This window comes from Sinocyclocheilus rhinocerous, unplaced genomic scaffold (genome assembly GCF_001515625.1).
Source record: "Sinocyclocheilus rhinocerous isolate Xijiao unplaced genomic scaffold, SAMN03320098_v1.1 scaffold323, whole genome shotgun sequence".
Classification (NCBI taxonomy): Eukaryota; Metazoa; Chordata; class Actinopteri; order Cypriniformes; family Cyprinidae; genus Sinocyclocheilus; species Sinocyclocheilus rhinocerous.
Genome location: NW_015643640.1, coordinates 1,490,223 through 1,509,011, shown reverse-complemented (window position 1 = coordinate 1,509,011; position 18,789 = coordinate 1,490,223). Strand labels below are relative to the sequence as shown.

At 35.8% G+C, this 18,789-nt stretch overlaps 1 pseudogene; it reads left to right on the top strand.

Annotated features, from left to right (window-relative positions):
* LOC107757576 (inorganic pyrophosphatase-like) overlaps window positions 1–17,583 on the top strand; it is a 57,714-nt pseudogene extending 40,131 nt beyond the window's left edge.
* Window positions 17,584–18,789: the final 1,206 nt, after the last annotated feature.

Below are 18,789 nucleotides of genomic sequence, written 5' to 3'. Positions count from 1 at the left end.
GGGTTTAGGATTAAGGGATCTAGAATATGCTCATGCAGAATAAGGCATTAATATGTGCTTTATAAGTACTGATAAACAGACAATATGCTAGTAATATGCATGATAATAAACAACTAGTTAATATATAGAATTGGTCCCTAAACTAAAGTGTTACCGGATCATGTGACACTGAAGACTGGAGTAATGATGCTGAAAATTCAGCTTTGCATCACAGGAATAAATTGCTTTTTAGATTGTATTAAAATAGAAAACAGCTATTATGCATTTAAATACTATGTAACAATATTCTCTTTGTTGCTCCACGTAGCATGTGAGGAAATGTGGAGTGATCTGAGTTTGCTGTGAGACTGATTAGCATCCTTAGCCCACACACAGCCTTCATTAATTTATACTGAGCCAACATGTGTAATGACCGGCAGAAGAACCATGTGCCTTTACACAAGACACATACTGACTAAAATATACTCTCTTTTTTTTTCAATTTATAATTAACTTGCTCCCAACTAAATGATAAACTCCCAGTAAGCAGCTGGATGTTGCTGTCAGTGTTTTGCACCTGGGAATCACCCTGAGCTAATTATATGTTAAGCGGCAGTGGAAAATGCTAATTAGAATTTTACTTACACCCCTGAAATCGGAGAGCCAATTTAATCTAATACCGCCTTTAATTTAGCGCGCTAATGCAAGACCCCGGAGGATTACCCTGTGACACTGCTTTGCTCTCTCTCACTCTCTCTCTTTCTCACTCTCGCTCTCTCTCTCTCTCTCTCTCTTTCTCTCTCTCTCTCTCTCGCTCTCTCTCTCTCTCTCTCTTTCTCTCTCTCTCTCTCACTCCAGAATGGATTAGTCTAGCAGAGTCATCTTATCTTTCCTAACGTTTCCTGAGCTTGATTTGGGTACAGTAATGCTCCAGGTTAGTCAGATAGTCTGAGCGTGGATTCTGATGCTTTTTAAAGATGTTGATCAAATGCTGTGTGCATACATAAGCCGGGATCTATAATGGAAAGTGACTGGTGTCCCTGATGATGTATTTACAGTAATGGATCACATGTAATGCATGCTGCATAAAGGGCGTGAAGCAACTGATAATTCTCTTTTGCCATAAAAACATGAACAATGCTATATAGTGTGAAATGCAAACAAAAAATGCTATGTTTTTTATGATAATGCACGAGGACATATTTAGTGATTCTTAGTGAATTAGTGATTCCTTAGTGATCATGAGAGATACCGCAGCTTAAATGCTACATAAATTATTGAAATTTTGCTGGAGGAAATTAAGTGGAAGACAAAGTATTTTGTTTGTTCCATGAATAGGGCTGTTTTTGCCTGTAACATCTTTAGGCTGATTAGCTGACAGACAGTCTGCTGGGATACATGAAAGTAATAGTGCACTTACAAATTACTATTATGTTTGAATTTATTCACACACATAATTCAAAACCATATATACAGTATGTACAGTAAATGACAAGCTCCAAATATTACAAAAAAGCACTGTAAAAGCTATATGATTTCTATTATAGGGCACTATATTCTCCCTATTTATGTCTTCTGAATCTGAATCATACTGTAGCTTTGTGTGAGGAGTTCACCATATATATATATACACACAGTATGGGTTAGGTTGTATATACACACACAGATATATATTCAGTGAATAATAGTTTAAAGAGATTCACCCAAAAATGATAATCCAGTCATCATTTACTCACCCTCATGTTGTTCCAAACCTGTATGACTTACTTTCTTCTGTGGAACATAATAGAAGATATTTTGAGAAATGAAAAATCTTGAAGTGAGTGTGTGTGAGTGTGAGTGTGTGTGTGTGGAGTGAGTGAGTGAGTGAGTGAGTGAGTGAGTGAGTGAGTGAGTGAGTGAGTGAGTGAGTGAGTGAGTGAGTGAGTGAGTGAGTGAGTGTGTGTGTGAGAGTGTGTGAGTGTGTGTGTTTTGTCCATTTAAGTCAATGGTCACTAAAACTGGTTACCAACATTCTTCAAAATATCCACAGGTTTGGAATGATGGAATGACATTAGGGCTAGTAAATGATACAGTGATATGACAGAATGATATGACAGAATTTTCTTTTTTGGGTGAATATCTTTATACTATTATTAGTATTACACTATATATGTATCTTTCCCTGATCCACAGTTTTCTAATCTTGTGTATGCTTAAAACTTTAATTTAAAGAGACGTTTTTTGTTGGATGTACTGATTTATTTATTTATTTATTTTTGCATAAATCGCAGTACTCTACATATTGTGCTACAACTTTGTTGCTGAATTTATTGTTTTTTCTTGTGATACCAATTAAGAGCGAAACACAATCAGCCATGCCTGGCCTGTGGTCTCACCCACGACGCTGCCGTCTCCTCTGACCCAGCCTGATTTAACATCTCCAGTTCAGTGGCGAAAGCAACTCATTATCAGTGGCCGTTTTCTAACCAGTGGAGGATGGTCAGGTGAAAGTGTAGGTGCTGGGAACGTTAATGTGTGGCACTTTAAATTTTAAACAGGTGACTGTAAATAATTAATGGCTAGCTCTGGCTAAGTTAAATGGTTTCTCATCATTGCAGTGACCTGTTTGAAAATGCTTCAAGGGGTCTTAGAATTTACATTGAGGCCATAGATAATTTGACAACATTTCAGACCGTATTTCAGTAACATTTACAGATTTAGTTAAAGGTACATTAAGAAAAAAAAAAAAAAAACCTAAAGAAATTAAAAGTACTTCAGACACGTCACATGAGATCAAGGCCATAAAAAAAAAAAGTTATCATACTTTTGAAAAAGAGTACTTATTATGGAAATAAAAGAATGTGCAAACTGAATTTAATGTTTTTGGACACTCAAATGCATCTTAATTGCAATTAAATTAAAATGTATTCTAATTTAGATTGCAATTAGCTTTTAAGAACTTTAGAGTGTCTTTGGCCACTTAAATAGGACTTAAGTACATTTTCATATATATATATAATTTCATAATTACTTCTATTGTCTTTGAAATAAAAAATATACCACCAAATGTACTTATATGCATATATGGTAATCAGAATATGCTTTAATGTAATTTCTGTTGAAACTTGTATGTCATGTAGTTACAAATATCTTTAATAATGCATTTGTAATGATGAAGTTGAATTTTAGTACATTTCAAATATAAAATTTAAATGTAATAGCAAATAACACATTACAGTTAAAATTATAATCAACATGTGCTTTAGTATGTTAGTAAAAACATTAAAATAAATGCACTTTAAAACATGTCTAAAGATTACTAAAACGGTGCTTTAAAATTAACTTTAAACTAAATTAATTAATTCATGTATTTTTTAAGCACCGATAAACACAACAGCACTTGACCACAGTGCTGTACAAATAAGATAAAAACAATGAGAAAAAATTATATCAATACAATCTATAAATAATTTCACTTTTAACAGAATTTTCATATTATTACAAAGTGCACTTTTTTTTAAAAAGGAAAGCGTACTCTATAAATACACTTAAGTGGCCTTTTATTTCATTATTAATGTATTTTCTGCAGGTACAGTTTTTTAAATACACGTTTAAGTTTTGAAGTGCACACTGAATACTATTAAGGGCACTGGGTAGTAATCATATCAGTGGAATACAAAAGCTATTATTCTCTGTAAGTGTGATTATGCTTCGTTGTTGCTTCCAAGCTGGTTTGACCACAGAAATACTACTTACTTTATTTACATCGCCCATGTATTATCTGGTATTGTTTTTGCAGGATAAATTAATTATGAGTTACAAATACACATGTGAATATGGGGTTTTGTCTTATTTTGAAAACTTTTCCCTTTGCTTGACGTTTTGTTTGCGTCAACCTGCAAAGCCACGTTTGACAGATTGTGACAGCCAGAGTTGTATTAAAAATTAAGCCTTTTTATATTTACTACGAAAAAGTAAGGTTTTAATTTAGGCTGATGCATGGCAGCAGTGTTGTTTCTGCTCTGCGGTGTTGTCTTCATGCTCAGCGCTTGAGGTCCTGCTGTTTTTCCACAGGGAAAAGTACTGCTACATGCACGCCTGTTCAACTGCTCGTTAACGCAGATATCTAATCAGCCAATCACCTGTACCTTCAGGTCAATACAGTCTGCTGAGGTTCGAACTGAGCGTCAGAATGAGGAAGAAAGGTGATTTAAGTGACTTGGTTGATGGTGCCAAATGGGCTGGACTGAGTATTTCAGAAACTGCTGATCTGGGATTTTCACACACAATCATGTCTAGGGTTTAGAAGGAACTGAGGCATGCAGAAGAGCATCTCTGAAAGCATAATATGTCGAATCTTGAAGCAGATGGGCTTCAGCAGCAGAAGAGCACACTCCTGTCAGCTAATGAACATTCATTTTTATTTTAATTATCACTCAGTGGTTTTTTTAACCATGCGTTACTATGTCTTTGGAAGGCTCAAACACATTAAAATGCACAAATTCACGTTATTTCTTATTTACATGCAATGCAGGGATTCCCAAACTTTTTTGTCAGCCGAACCTCTTTCACCTAATAGATTTCCTTGACGTTCCCCTGAGATTTTAAGGTAAAAAGATAATTAAGTAACACATTTGCATGTTCTCTGACACTGGTTAATGGTCACATGACATGCAAACAAATAAAACATTTACTCTTTTTTAGTAATGTTTAATGCATGTTGTTAATAACAATGAATTAATTGTAGTTTCTTTCTCTTTGTATTTTTATATCATATATGGAACAAGATTATCTTTTTTAAATCAATGTGATAAACGAGTTGTAACAAAAAGTAGTCTATGAGTATAATTACCTAAAATGTGTAATGTAATGGATTACGTTACTAACTACAATTTTTGTCATGTAATTTGCAATCGACCCAGCACTGCTTACAGGTTGTGATTCAGAGGAGCAAGTTGGTCCAAATAAAGTGGGAACTGTCCCGTCTTTAATAAATAAGCATTTTCAAATCCCATGTTAAGCTCGCTGAGATTTGAGTCACTGTTTCATCTTTCAGCAGTTGAGGGTTACACGCTAACCACAGGATCTTAAGTACGACTGGAAGAGCGCCAACGTGTAATTTGTCTGAGCTCGAATAACTCTGTTAGGAGAAGTGATTGCTCCGTCTAGATGAGGACATGTGGTTGGAGATATATCGAAGCCTGTCATTTAACAAATATAACAGGATTAGATCAATTCTGTGATCGTTTGCATCCTATATCCTTCTGGCGTTGCCAACATATACAACGTTTTCCCTGGAATAGATGTTTAGAAGATGTCCTCACTGCTCCATTCACTCTAAAAAATGCTTTTTTTGGGTCAAATATGGACTAACCCAACTTTTGGGTTAAAAATATAATTTGTAATTTTAGGGGGTTTAGGATGGGTTAAGTCCATGTTTGACCCAAAGTTGGGTTGAAACAACATTTTTTAGAGTGTTCCATACATTGACCAGAATTAGCTCCAAAAAGGATTTCCACATTTTCACGTTCACGAACACGGCTCAGCCAATCAGAATCAAGCACCGGAACTATCTGTTTTATAACTTGGCTTTTACCCAGGATCTCACCGAGGTCATTTTTTTCCAATCGTAAAGAACAGAAAAAAAATCACAGCGTACACCTGGTGTTACAGATGTTGCAGTGTTCATTTCTAAATGCCTAGCTATTTCTGTTTAAAATGATGGATGATCTCTACCGACCAAATTTGATATCTAAGAATGTATATATTAGAGTCTGAATTATGACTGATGAGTAAGTAGGTGAAGAACTGAAATACAGAACTGGTTTATCTTTGAGAGAATACGTAGGACAGAGCTTCTCTTCAGTCCTGAAGGTGGCTAAAATGACAGACAGACCGAGGCCTTCACAGGCAGTGGGAGGTTCAGTTTAATTACCTTAAAATATTAGTGCTCCCCGAGAAGCTGTCCACGCTCCCACACATATGCTGGTGAAGAGAGGAAGGCCGGTCAACTCCTGTCTTGCATTTTAATTTAACATTTCAGAGAACAGGCAATCTGTTGAGATCGCTTAGCCCTCGCACCGATACACCCACATGTCTCATCTCTGTGCTGCGCTCACTCGCTCTCCAGTGACTGACGTTTCTTTAAAGGCCCGCGGGCCGCCACAGGGAGGGAAGCTTTCCACCAAATGTCCCCTGAGAGCCCTTAGAAAGCACCCTGCTGCCTCTGTCTTCCTCTCACACTTTCACCATCCTCTCCGATACCTTCTGTACTCGTGTCTCTCCACCTACACCTTTTCTACCCCTCTTCATTTTCTGTAGACATTCATTTTTTGTAGATCAACAGCCAACAGTGATGTGAAGCCCATTTCTCGCTCGCCTGTCCCTGTTGGGCCACTGTTTATGGGGTTGTGGTCTGTGAGCAGTGATATCTCAGAAGTGCTCTTACAGAAAGCTGACATGGAGGATAGCCTTCTCTAGACTGGGTTTACAGACACTGAATACTGAGCAGCTTAAAATTAGAATAGAGATGTATTCACCATTCACCAACTTTGAAAATTTGGTTGAAAGATATTGAAAATATAAGTGTTTTTATTTAATTCTTTAATATGCTGTGCTATATTTGTCATGCAAAAGGGTTTTAATTTAATTTAATTTTTTATTTATTTTATTTTATAATTTTTTATTTTATTTTCTATTTATTTTATTTAATCTGTTTGGGTCTAAACACAGTTTAAAACCCTGATTTGTGTGATTTTGTAATTAGCTAGCAATAAATTAATGGTAAATAATATATACAAAAAAAATTTAATTTAATTGTTTTATTTTATTATTTTTTATTTTATTTTATTAATTTAATTTAATTTTTTATTTATTTAATTTAATTTTTTATTTCAATTTTATTTTAGTTTTTATTTTATTTTATTTCACAAACCACTTGTCTTATGTGGGGTCACAGAAATGCTAGTGCCTATCCAAGTGTCTCATGTCATCATAAGCCTTGTATTTTATTTTATTGACACTTAATAAGAGGAACACTGAGACAATGATGATAAAGAGGTATGACACAAGGCAGATCTGAATCTGTGTCAGCAGCATAAGCACCACAGCTCAACATGCAGAACACGTGCACTAAACACTAGACCAACACTTATTAATCTGGAAGCATTTATAGTAATAAGCCATCAGAATGTGTCCCTTTTTCACACTTGTGCAGTGACATTCAGTGGAAATCAATAAATAAATGCATTCAAACTAAAACAAATAGTGGCATTTAATGAGGCATTGAAAGAAGTCTGCAGCTTGATTGTAACATCTCTCCTGGCTGCTATCTCTGTGTTATTTGTGTTCAGTATTATGTGAGGGATACGTAACCCATGACCTCTAGAACTACTTTATGGTATTCTGGATCTTTATGTTTCTTACAAGGTCAAATATACAGTATATTCAGAGTATGGCATGGATATTGCATGTGCTAACTGCTCTCTTCACACATTTCTTCTCAATATTTCTTTCTCTTTCTCTGTCCTCGCCTGAAAACATGCTTTATAATAAACAGGTAATACCTAATTTTCTATCATTGCTCTGTGGTCTGAGCACTGTGATAAACTCAGATACCAAACATTATGTATTATTAGTAAATAAGACACTGTTGTTCAAGTTACAAATGTCCTTTTTGGAATTCCACAAAATATTTCTATACAATATTCCTACTGCTTGACAGATATCACTGGCATACTGTAGGCATGCTGTCTCTGTGTCAAGCTCTGGGCTCTGTAAAAAACAAAAACATAAATAAATAATGAAAATAAAATAAAATGAATGGGGCCAATTTTTGGAGCATTTAAAAGTAGAAATTAATAAAAAGTCAAAATCAAAATATGCATACTTTTTGAAAATCATTTCAGGAGTTTAGACTTTACGTTGTCATGGCAACGACGGATAACTTTACACAGAAAACTACAATAAAAACATGCTTTTTATCTAGTCAGAAATGTGCAAATATTAGTCCACTATAACCATTGCAGATATTGTCTTTTAACACATCATAGCTGCTGTGTTGGAGGTAATTTCATTTCTAAAGTTTCATACAGAATTTCTCAAAAAAGCCAGGAAATAGCTGCTGTAAAAATATGTTTCATACTTTAAACTCTGATATGATTAGCTAATTCACATGAGCAACATCAAACTGTGAGATCCTTAAAAAAGTTATTTATTTTTTCTTTTTTTGCAATGTTTTTGAATACGACTGCCTGTAGTTTTAATCACTCATGCTGTTTGCGTGAAGGTGTTGTGATGTAAGGCTAAAGCAACCAGCTGCAGACTGTGGACCGTATGGATGAGCGGTGTGTTTGTAACAGCCTTGAACTGGGTCCCTGTTAAATGCAGCTCAAGCGGCTGGGATATGAGATGAGATCTGCTTCTGTGGATGCTGGTGATGGATTGCTGTACCTTCCAGGTCTGAGCTCGGCAACGCCCCAATATTCCCACAGAATGGAGTGACAGGCAATATACTATCACACATCCGTTTGGGCTGACTGCACCAGAGAAACTTTATTTTTTTTTCTGTCTGGAGAGCAGCCCTGAATTTTTGGCTAGCCCTCACAATCCTTGCTTAAATCTGTCATACTTTTCCTCTCTTTCTGTGATTCTGTCATCCTCTGTTCTTCAGATTTACTTGCTTGGATTGACTAATTTGAAAACGATTTTATAGCTTTTTGTCATTGCAAAAAAAATTGATGAATGTGTGCTGTTTTTAAAAAAAAAATTTATATGATGACCAGCAGTAAGACAACCAGAGTTTCTAGACTATTTTAAGTCGTAAGGTAAAATGGGTATATTTGGTTATTATTAGGTTGGCTGTGTAATGATCACACTAAGAGGAGCAGGCAGGACAGGGCTCAACAGCTCCCCACATTTTTCCAATGTAACACTGTGGTGAAAATATATCAAATGTGAAACATTTTGTATGGAATAATACAAAAATACAGTGTGAGATTTAATTAAACACATGCAACTTGTTTTTAAAATGTGTAATGCAAAGCGGAGTTTAGATATTTACAGCTGCAGTTTGATGCACTAAAATAGAATTAATAGAATAAAATAATTCTATTTTATGCGTTAAAATAGAATTAACATCATACAGATGTGGTCACATGTGTATTATGTGGCTGCATTACAATGGCGTCAAATGCAGCTCATGAAATTACAGTTAGAAACATCCATTTATGATATTAGTTTTAGTGTTTGAGTCTTTGTTTTGAACTCGTGTGTTACAGAGTCTCTTATCATTGATTATCAGCAGTCTTCTGGATTGCATCCATCAAATTCAAGCAATAAGACAAAATCATCACAGATATTAAATTTCACTGGATTTTCTAAAAAAAATAAGCATTATTTATTAGCAAAATATTTTGAGTTTGAATGCGTGCAAAGGTGCTTTGAAGCTGATAGTCCTTTAAAAGTTGATAATCAGATTTATTTTATGCACAAATCACCATTTTTCATTTTGCATTTTTATTCTGCTGTCTGTGGCCCCAACTAACTGTATAATTTTATAATAAAAAATGACTCATAAGGTTTTGGTCATACTGCACCCATACGAGATGTGCACAGGTTTCCTGAAATTAAATGAACATTTAGTATGCATGATGTTTAATTTGAATTATGAGACGGTATAACGGTCTGTCACGGTTCTTGTGTTTTTAGGTTGAGCGGCGAACGCATGAGAAACATGTTTACAGGTTCAGCGGTAGAAGCAGTCTGAGGATATGAGCTATTCTTGTGTTGAGAGCGTGAGCCATGAAGGAAGAGAGAAGTGAAGGATTATTTATTTATTTCCGAAAGAACCTGTCAGAATTGCCTCCAAAGGATTGCAGTCATGAATGGTGGCCTGGTTCCCAGTCTATATACGTTAATAAATAATGGATATGTCAGGGCAGCGTATGGGCTGTGCGTTATAATGAGCGCATCAGCACACTGCCTGGACTGTTCTTCATCTGCTGAAGAGACGAGGGTCTCAGCCACTGTCACTGAACACAACCCCCTCGGTCTTTCTCCCATCAGCCTTCTGTTTCTTAAACTTTACCCTCTTTTTTTATCAGAAAACTTTCTAGCAATGAAGAAGACGTCTCAACATATTTCTACATATTACATGCTGGGTAGTAACTGATTACATGTAATCTGAATGATGTGACCAGATTTGAAAAATAAATGTGATTATGTTCATAATCAGATGGATTACATGATTACATTTGTGACGCTGGAGCACTATTGCTACAAATATACCCCAGCGACTTAACACTGCTTTTGTTTTTTTGTTTTTTTGATAATTTTTGATTCTCCCTCATTATTATTTTCTTTTACATTTTTCTTTCTAAAAACTCCCACTGTGTGTAATACTGCCAGTTCACAATATAAAAGCGCCTCTCAATCCGTGTATGAGACAAATAATTATGCAAGCTACTTAAACAACATCAGAGAACTGTAAACATGCAAATATGTTTATAACTTATTATTATAAAAAGTATTATAAATCTGAGCGGGACTTTGAGTAAATATATTTTGCTGACAAAAACATTTGGGAATCCCTGCATTACATGAACAAATATTGATAAACACAAAAACAGAAATGACATTGCACATCCAGAGTCTTCCAGGTTTTAAATATTTTTGTCCAGACCTCCAGAATCAATAATTAGTGAAGGTCACTGGATATGATGAAAAGATAATATTTCACAGCTGTACATCGACAGTGTTAATGATCACATTGGAGTAAACAAATAAAATATTTCTATTTTTAGTGTTTTAATTTGGTTCATTTATTTATATTCATTATTAGCTTTTCATCAACCTACAAACCCCCTGCAGTTCTTTCATTAACCCCGGTGTATATATATATCAATATGGTTCACAATAATACCATTCAAATCTGTTATAAACGAGTTAGGTGAAAAGTAATCAGAATACATTACCTAAAGTGAGTAATCTAATAGATTACATTACTAGCTGCAATTTGTAATCAGAATGAACTATAATTTGTATGTTATCTACCCAGCACTTATGATTCTAAAAGTACATTTCTGTAAGGGAATCTTAAAAAGATAGTTCACCAAAAATAAATAAATAAAAATAAAATTCTGTCATCATTTAATCACCCTCATTAAACGTATCTTATAAAAAAAATGCAGAAAGTTTCCTGTGAGGGGTAGGTTTAGGGGTAGGGTTGTACGGTCTGTAGAGTAGAAAAACCATTGCGCCTATGAAGAGTCCCCACAAGGATAGCAAACCAGACATTGTGTGTGTGTGTGTGTGTGTGTGTGTGTGTGTACAGGTATATATGGCTTATGAGGACACAAATGTGTATAATGACATGGGTACTACAACGTAAACATGGTTTGTGTGTGAGTGTGAGTGTGCGAGCGTGCGTGCGTGTGTGTGTGTGTGTGTGTGTGTGAGTGTGAGTGTGCGAGCGTGCGTGCGTGTGTGTGTGTGTGTGTGTGTGTGAGTGTGAGTGTGCGAGCGTGCGTGCGTGTGTGTGTGTGTATGTGAGAGAGAGACAGAGAAAGAGTCTGCGTGCTTATTTTTGCATCAAACAGTAGGTGCGTGTCTTCGAGTGCATGCATGTATATGTCTGTGTGGTTTTTTGGCGTTTGATTAGGGTTTGATTATGAGTCAGCACTCTCCCTCTCCTCAATCAGAGCAGGACATGCACGGTCCCTGTCATTAACTGCACCTGCCATCCGCAGTCAGTGTCAATGGCTGTCAGGACCCCCACCGCATCCAGAATCCTCTCTCATTCAGTCTGCCTGCTCCTGGCTTTGACGTGCCTTCCTTTGTGAGCAGGACACAGGACTGTATTCTTCATCTCAATCACATAAATGCATCCATGCTGATTATCTGAAGGCATTAGGTGGGGGGGGTGCACTGATTTTAGATTTATGTTATAAATAATATGACAGCCTAGTCTCATTATTTATAACATGAAAATAGTTATCAATTATACATAGGTATTCCTATTCCTATTTTTTGTAGTTCTTTACTGATTCCAAATTGCATGACAAAAACTGTAATCCATTACATTAAACATTTTAGGTAATATAATCAGACTACTTTTAGATTACTTTTGACCTAACTTGTTTATCATATTGATTTAAATAAGATAATCTTGTACCATATTGATATAAAATACTAAGAGAAAGAAAATATACGAAGTGCATTAAACGTTACATTACGTCAAGGTTTCCCAAACTGGGGTTCGTGAAGGAGCTGCAGGGTAAATAAAGATTAATTTGTTCATCAGCTGTTGATGCAATGTTGAGAAAACGTGACTTCAAATTGATAATATATTATTTTTCCCAAACGTCTCATTCAAAAGCAAACATCTCCTGAAACACGGCGACGAGGCACAAGAGAGAGCCAATGAGCATTTGATATCACTGACATAAAACCTTTGTCGTAATGCTCCTTGAGGTGGCAAATTTAGAGTTTTTAATGAGTGCAGGATTTTTGCGGCTACTGGGGTCCTTACACAACACAACAAATTATATGGTGCATTTGTGGTCATTTTTTATTCACAGCATATTCAGAAAACTGCTGTGTCCTACGGCAAACAAAATACATGTTACATTAAGCAATGGTTTAACTATTACAGAAATTGAATTGATTTTAGAATATTAAAGTGTAGTCTTGTTTGAATTATGTAGTCCCTTGAAACAAGTCATCAGCAGAAGTGACACAGATCAGTGTGAAATTCTATAATTTCAATGCATTTGAAAACATAATCATGAATACAATATTCATGTATTAAACACGGATTCGTGAACATTTCTACATCTGTAAAATTGTTCATACAGAAATTTGAGATATTTTCACTACTGTATGTCAGTATGCATGGTAGAACCAAATAGTTCTGAGATAGCATTGAATATGATGGCCAACAATAAAATCAATTGTTTTAATATTTGACAGTTTTCTTTTTATTTTCTTTCAAACTGAAGCCCCAATGCAGAATCAGACTTCTGAAAAATGAAATATATGAGCTCTGACATTATCTGATTCTGGGCCAGTTTGTCGGCAACAGATGTTTATTTTTTTTCATGCATTGAAAATGCTGAGCATCGAATACAGGCTTATATGTATGTATGTACGCTGAACATTTGTCCTAGCATCTTTTGATTGCAAATAAAGCCTCCAAGTTGCTTGCGTGTCCCTGTCGTATCACTCCCCCTCTCTCTGGGTGGTTTGATGGAGTGATTCTGATGGAGTGCGCAGGCGGGAGAGAGCCATGCTAATTGAGCTCTCTTTGTGCCTGGTCACAGCAGTGAGGCGAGGAGAGACGGCTGGAAGCGAATTTGAGCAGCACTCGGGAAGCCTCGACCAGATCGATAGTGTGAGACTTAACAAACACAGACATGCCAGCCACGCACATCAGGGTCGTTACTGTCTATAGCGAGACACATTTCCACCAGGGACTGATCAATGAGGGAAAATATGGATTTAGAGAAACATTTTTTCTCTCTCTCTCTAAGCCACAACTTATTTAGTATTTTTCTCGAGACTGTTTCTCATTCAAAGGAAAAGGCTTTTTCCCACTTCTAGAAAAATCTCGACACTGGGATTAATTTTCAGTGCTTGGCAGTTATAGAAAATATATGTGAGAAGAGAGTCAGTCTGTGCAAACCGATCCCTTTGTCTCGGTCTCTTTCTGTTCCTCTGCTGCTCTTTACATTCAGTCATTCAGATTCATTTCAGATGCATTTTTGCTTTACCTTTCATGATTCTGGATATTCATGAAAATAATTGTTGTTATTTCTCCTTATTTTCTAAGTGGTCCTTTGAGGTTACATTAAAAACAAAAACAAATTCATGCATAAATGAAAGGATTTCTGCATTCAAAAAAAAAAAAAAAATCATGGCATAATTGAAAGAAAAACAAAAAGGATTTAATAAAATATATGGTAACACTTCAGTTTAGGAATCAATTCTTGCTATTAACTAGTTGCTTATTATCATGCATATTACTAGTATATTGACTGTTTATTAGTACTTATAAAGCATGTATTACCTAAACTTTTTTTTTCTAGGCTTGATTGTGTTCATGGGGTGCAGTCTAACATGTGTTAATGCTTCGTTTAAAAAAAAAAACACATTATTTTTCTTTATTCTTCACCGCTCTGTCCCTTCTCTGAGAAACACCCTGATCATGTCCTTCTTTTATGAAGCCCCACCCTCAGAAATAGGCGATGGGCTCTGATTGATTAGCTAGCCCAGTGTGTTGTGATTATGAGAGAGAGAGAGAGAGAGAGATGCAGAGTGTGTGCAAAGCAGGGGATGCGAGGAACAGGATTAAGAACCGCTGCTTTAGAACATTGATTTTGAAACTTGTGAATCATTATAACCGTTAGAAGACAGAATCGCGATTCATATATGAACAGATTTTTACATGCACCTCTAGTTTTCTCTTCCTCTTCTCTAAAGCAGCGCAGCATGGCCCCGCCCCCTTTGCTGCCTTTTCCCGGGGGCGGGGTTTATCTGGGTTTGTGATGTCACGAACCCAGGAAGTAACTCGTTGTAGTCCCTACCAGCCGTTTTTGTAGGCATTAAACTGCCAGAACTTTAAAAGACGATATCACCGATTGCATTGAACTTTCAGCTTCGTAACTTTGCAGATATTGGTTATGCTCAAACAGCAACATTACACACTAACTAATGTTAATAAAGTGAAATCGCAATCAACCACCCCTTTAACAACTACCTTACTAACTATTAATAAGCAACACATTAGGAGTTTATTGAAGCAAAAGTCGTAGTTAATAGTAAGAACTGGTCCCCAAACTAAAGTGTGACCAAATATATAAACCTGGTTATTTAAAACAGATTCAGTTTATTAGTTCAATTACAGAAATCTGACAAATATGCATCGCATTACATTTATTACTGTGTAATCCAAATGGATGGAAATTTTATATGAAATTCAAATAAATCAATTTAGCCCTAGATTGTTTTTTTCCCAGTCTGTGTTGGTCTTTATTGCAGTTAAAGTAATAGGTCACAAGTTCAAATGTCATTTGCAATTAAGTAAGAAAAACAAAGACTCGATTAACTGCAGAGTAAGTGATTTTTTTTGCATTGAGTTTTTTTTGCATTGAGTGCGAACAGGAACGTTGAGTGTGAATGTAAGCATTTTTGAGGAGACTGTGAAGTCTATGCATAACAATTCTGTAAAGTTACAGTGATGGATGCCATACTTGATTTTCCAGCCGTGCAGCGTGGCATAAATAAAATGTGCATATTATTATTTTACGGTTTATTGATTTTATTTCTATCTTTGCTCATATTGTTTGTCATTTTCATTTATTTGTCATGTGGTGATTATTCATATCTCATCTGATGATGTTTTTAGTTTATGGTGTTAGAATGTTGCAGTAAATCTTGAGGTCCGTGCACATCTGAATGGAAAGAATGACATGCTCACAAACTCTTCAAACAAGCAATACGTTGTGATGAGGTGAAACCAATCATTTGTTCAATGAAAAAGCATCACATTTGGTCATGTCTAACCGCTTGCTTGCTGGATAATAAGTGTCCTTGCACTGAATGATCTTATGATGTACTCATTTATTATGAACCGCCATAAAAAGCGGCCACCAATAAAGCCTATACCATCTTTGGTCTTGAACACCTTTTAAATAACTTACATAGATGAATAGATATGCCGTTTGAAAAAAAATAAGTTCTTCTGACACTTACGTTATACCTGTTGTTTGATTTATGCTACATTCTTTTGCCTATTTAAATCTAGAATTCTGCATTGCTTTAAGCTTTAGGCTTATGTATCCATTATTCTAGACCACTTTTTTTTTTTCTTCACATTTTTCACACACACACACACACACACACTCTGTGAATTTATCATGAATATTCAATACGTATTGCCCAGCCCTACCACCCAACCAAAACACACACACACACACTCTCTCTCTCAAACACACACACACACACACACACACACACACACTTGTTTCCATGTTTGATGGGTTCATTCCAAAGACATAATGGTTTTTCTACTGTACAAACTGTATTTTCTATCCCCTTACCCTAAACCTACCCCTCACACAAAACTACAGGCATTTTTACATTCTCAAAAAACTTCTTTCTGTATGATTTATAAGCTTGTTTCCTCATGAGGACCAAAAAAATGTCCCCACAAGGTCAACATTTACTGCTATTACTATCCTTGTGGAGACATTTGGTCCCCATAGTGTAAGGAATACACACACACACACATAAAAATGTTACACAAGTTACAAATACTGTAAAGTTTCGAAATGTATTTAATTATTTAGTTAGTTATCTTGTCACAGAAAGAAGAAAACTGTAATGTCTGAGCATGAACTGAATTCACTTGAAAAGGAAACAATTCTTGGACACAAGTAACGTGTGACATAAATGACATAAATTGCTACACTGACCGTGTGCTTTTCCTTTACAGATCGAATGAAATGATTGCTTCTTTTACTTATTTTCTGTATGGTTCACCAAGAAACAAGGCTCATCTTCACCCTTTACTCTTTCTAGTCTCTAGTATAACTGGGAAGTGTGGTTAATTGTGCAGGACAAAAACATTATGAGACATGGTGTTCTTTTACTTTTCTTGCAAACTGAATTCAATTAGTAGAGAAAGTTCTTTGAAAATTGGCTTTCTGGTGATCATTTGAATCAATGTAGCAATAGGTTGAACTGTGCCAACTTGCATTGATAATGCATTAATTAATAACATTACTGAAAAACGTAATAATGCTGATTCTTTGTACTTTCCTTTTGTGTTTTCTCCAGAGAACGCCAGTAAACAACGGGGAAGCGTTTCGATGGTTCTTTTAGGACTCTGAAACAAGTGACATCAAACGCAGTAATGCCACAGACTGACCACAAAAAAACTCACAGGGACCCAAAAAGCGCAGACTGTGGACGACAGAGACACATGAGAGACGGCGGGACAAAAAAACAAAAACAAACTTTGTAATTTTATTTCCTGTGTAATTATTATTGTACTTTTGGCAGCATCATAATGTATATTTTTCAGTGTCTGTCAATGTGTTTTAGTGTCTTGGCTGTGCAAGTTGCAGCCATTCTTGTAAAGAACCGAGTAGACAATCATTACAAACAGGAGAAAATAATCTCAGCCAGTGGACTAATGGCCAATGCAATCACAAACCTCTTTAAAACACAACACATATTTTTAGATCTGGAGCAATAATCATAAAAGTAATTGTTCTCTGCCATCATATTCCAAGCATTCTATGGAATGATCGTAAGAATACCCCTTGACCTCCATTATTAATGTGATGTTTAGTAAACAAAAGCCAGTACGTTTCTTTCTTATCAGCTGTGTTGATTTAGTTTGGCATATTTCAGTGCGCATTAGCTTGTTGCCATTGTGCATTTTTAAAAGTACAGTAACACTGAGAGAAGGTGATCTAAGGTTGTTTGTATAGTCTCGCAAAGTTTGATTGGATTCCATTTAGTTTCGGTTGAAACTGTTTTAAAAGCTGCCCAAAGGTAGGTAGAGAACTTTTGTGAACATCACCGTAAGATTCGTGACTTGCATTTTTAATTCTCACAACACCGTAAAATACACATTCCGAAATTAATTATCCAATAAGTTGCTCACTGTCTTTACCCTAATGTTGCATGTGTAAATGTGTTTTTGTTTTGAAGATAACTAAAAATGTGTATATTGTTGTTGTGATGCTTTTACGTGTTAAAATAATAAAGGAAACAAAAACAAATGTTATGTGACGCCAGGTGACATTTTTAATCACACATATACAGTTAAATGTCATAGTCGTCTTTTTCTTATCCTAATGCAGGCATATGAGTTTCCTGTCTCTGTGTAATTGTAATGCAAACCATCTCAAGGGATAAAAAAGCGGGAAGAAAATACAGGGGGAAAAAAAGCATTGTCAGTCCCATCTTCGCCTAGAATGCAAAAAATGTCAGATGGAAAGCAGAGTGGCTCCCAGAGGCGTTAAGCTTTAAAGAAATCCCATGCGGTTCGTAATGCGTGGAAAGGGTGCGTTTTGGGGGGGATGGATGGGATACTGAAGGCTGATGGAGAGACGGTGTTTGGGTATATCAGGCTTTGGATATTGTGAGTTCGGAATCATTTCTGAAGATGCGGAAAAGGGAACAGCGAATTTATTTATTTATTTTTTTGGAAACAATTGATGGGAAACATAACATTATTGATAACTAAACACTAACACCTGGTTCCAAACTAGCTAGCTTCTTCTCTGTGATTACATTAGGCTAAATTGCAAACTGCAACCCTGTTATTTATCCAGGTACAAAATTCATGTTACTTGTGAATTTTGAAATTTTGTCAGCCATTTTTATTGTTCCAAATGAAATACACATGCTGCGTCCCAATTCGCCTACTTATACTATGCCCTAAAAGTATGTACTCTTTTTGTGAAGAAAAAGTACATACTTTTGAGTATGTAGAAGAATAGTAGGCAAGCCTTGGGACATACTATTTCGTCATAGCTGCTTCTTTAAGGGACGCTCTGTTGCTTAGTTACGTGCATCCTGTCAGTTTAAACTGCCCTGTCAATCATCTTATCAGTTAACATCATCCACATTTCGTTTAATTTGATTTCCTACCGTATTGGAGAGAAATGAAGAGGTACGTGCCAGCTGCCGAGAACTCTGCTCATGTGTTTGCATAATGATGCATTTAAAAGTTAATGACCTAACGTATCATTATAAAAGTTCACAGTGTTGCTGCAGATGAAATATAACGTGGATAACATTAAATTTATATTTTTT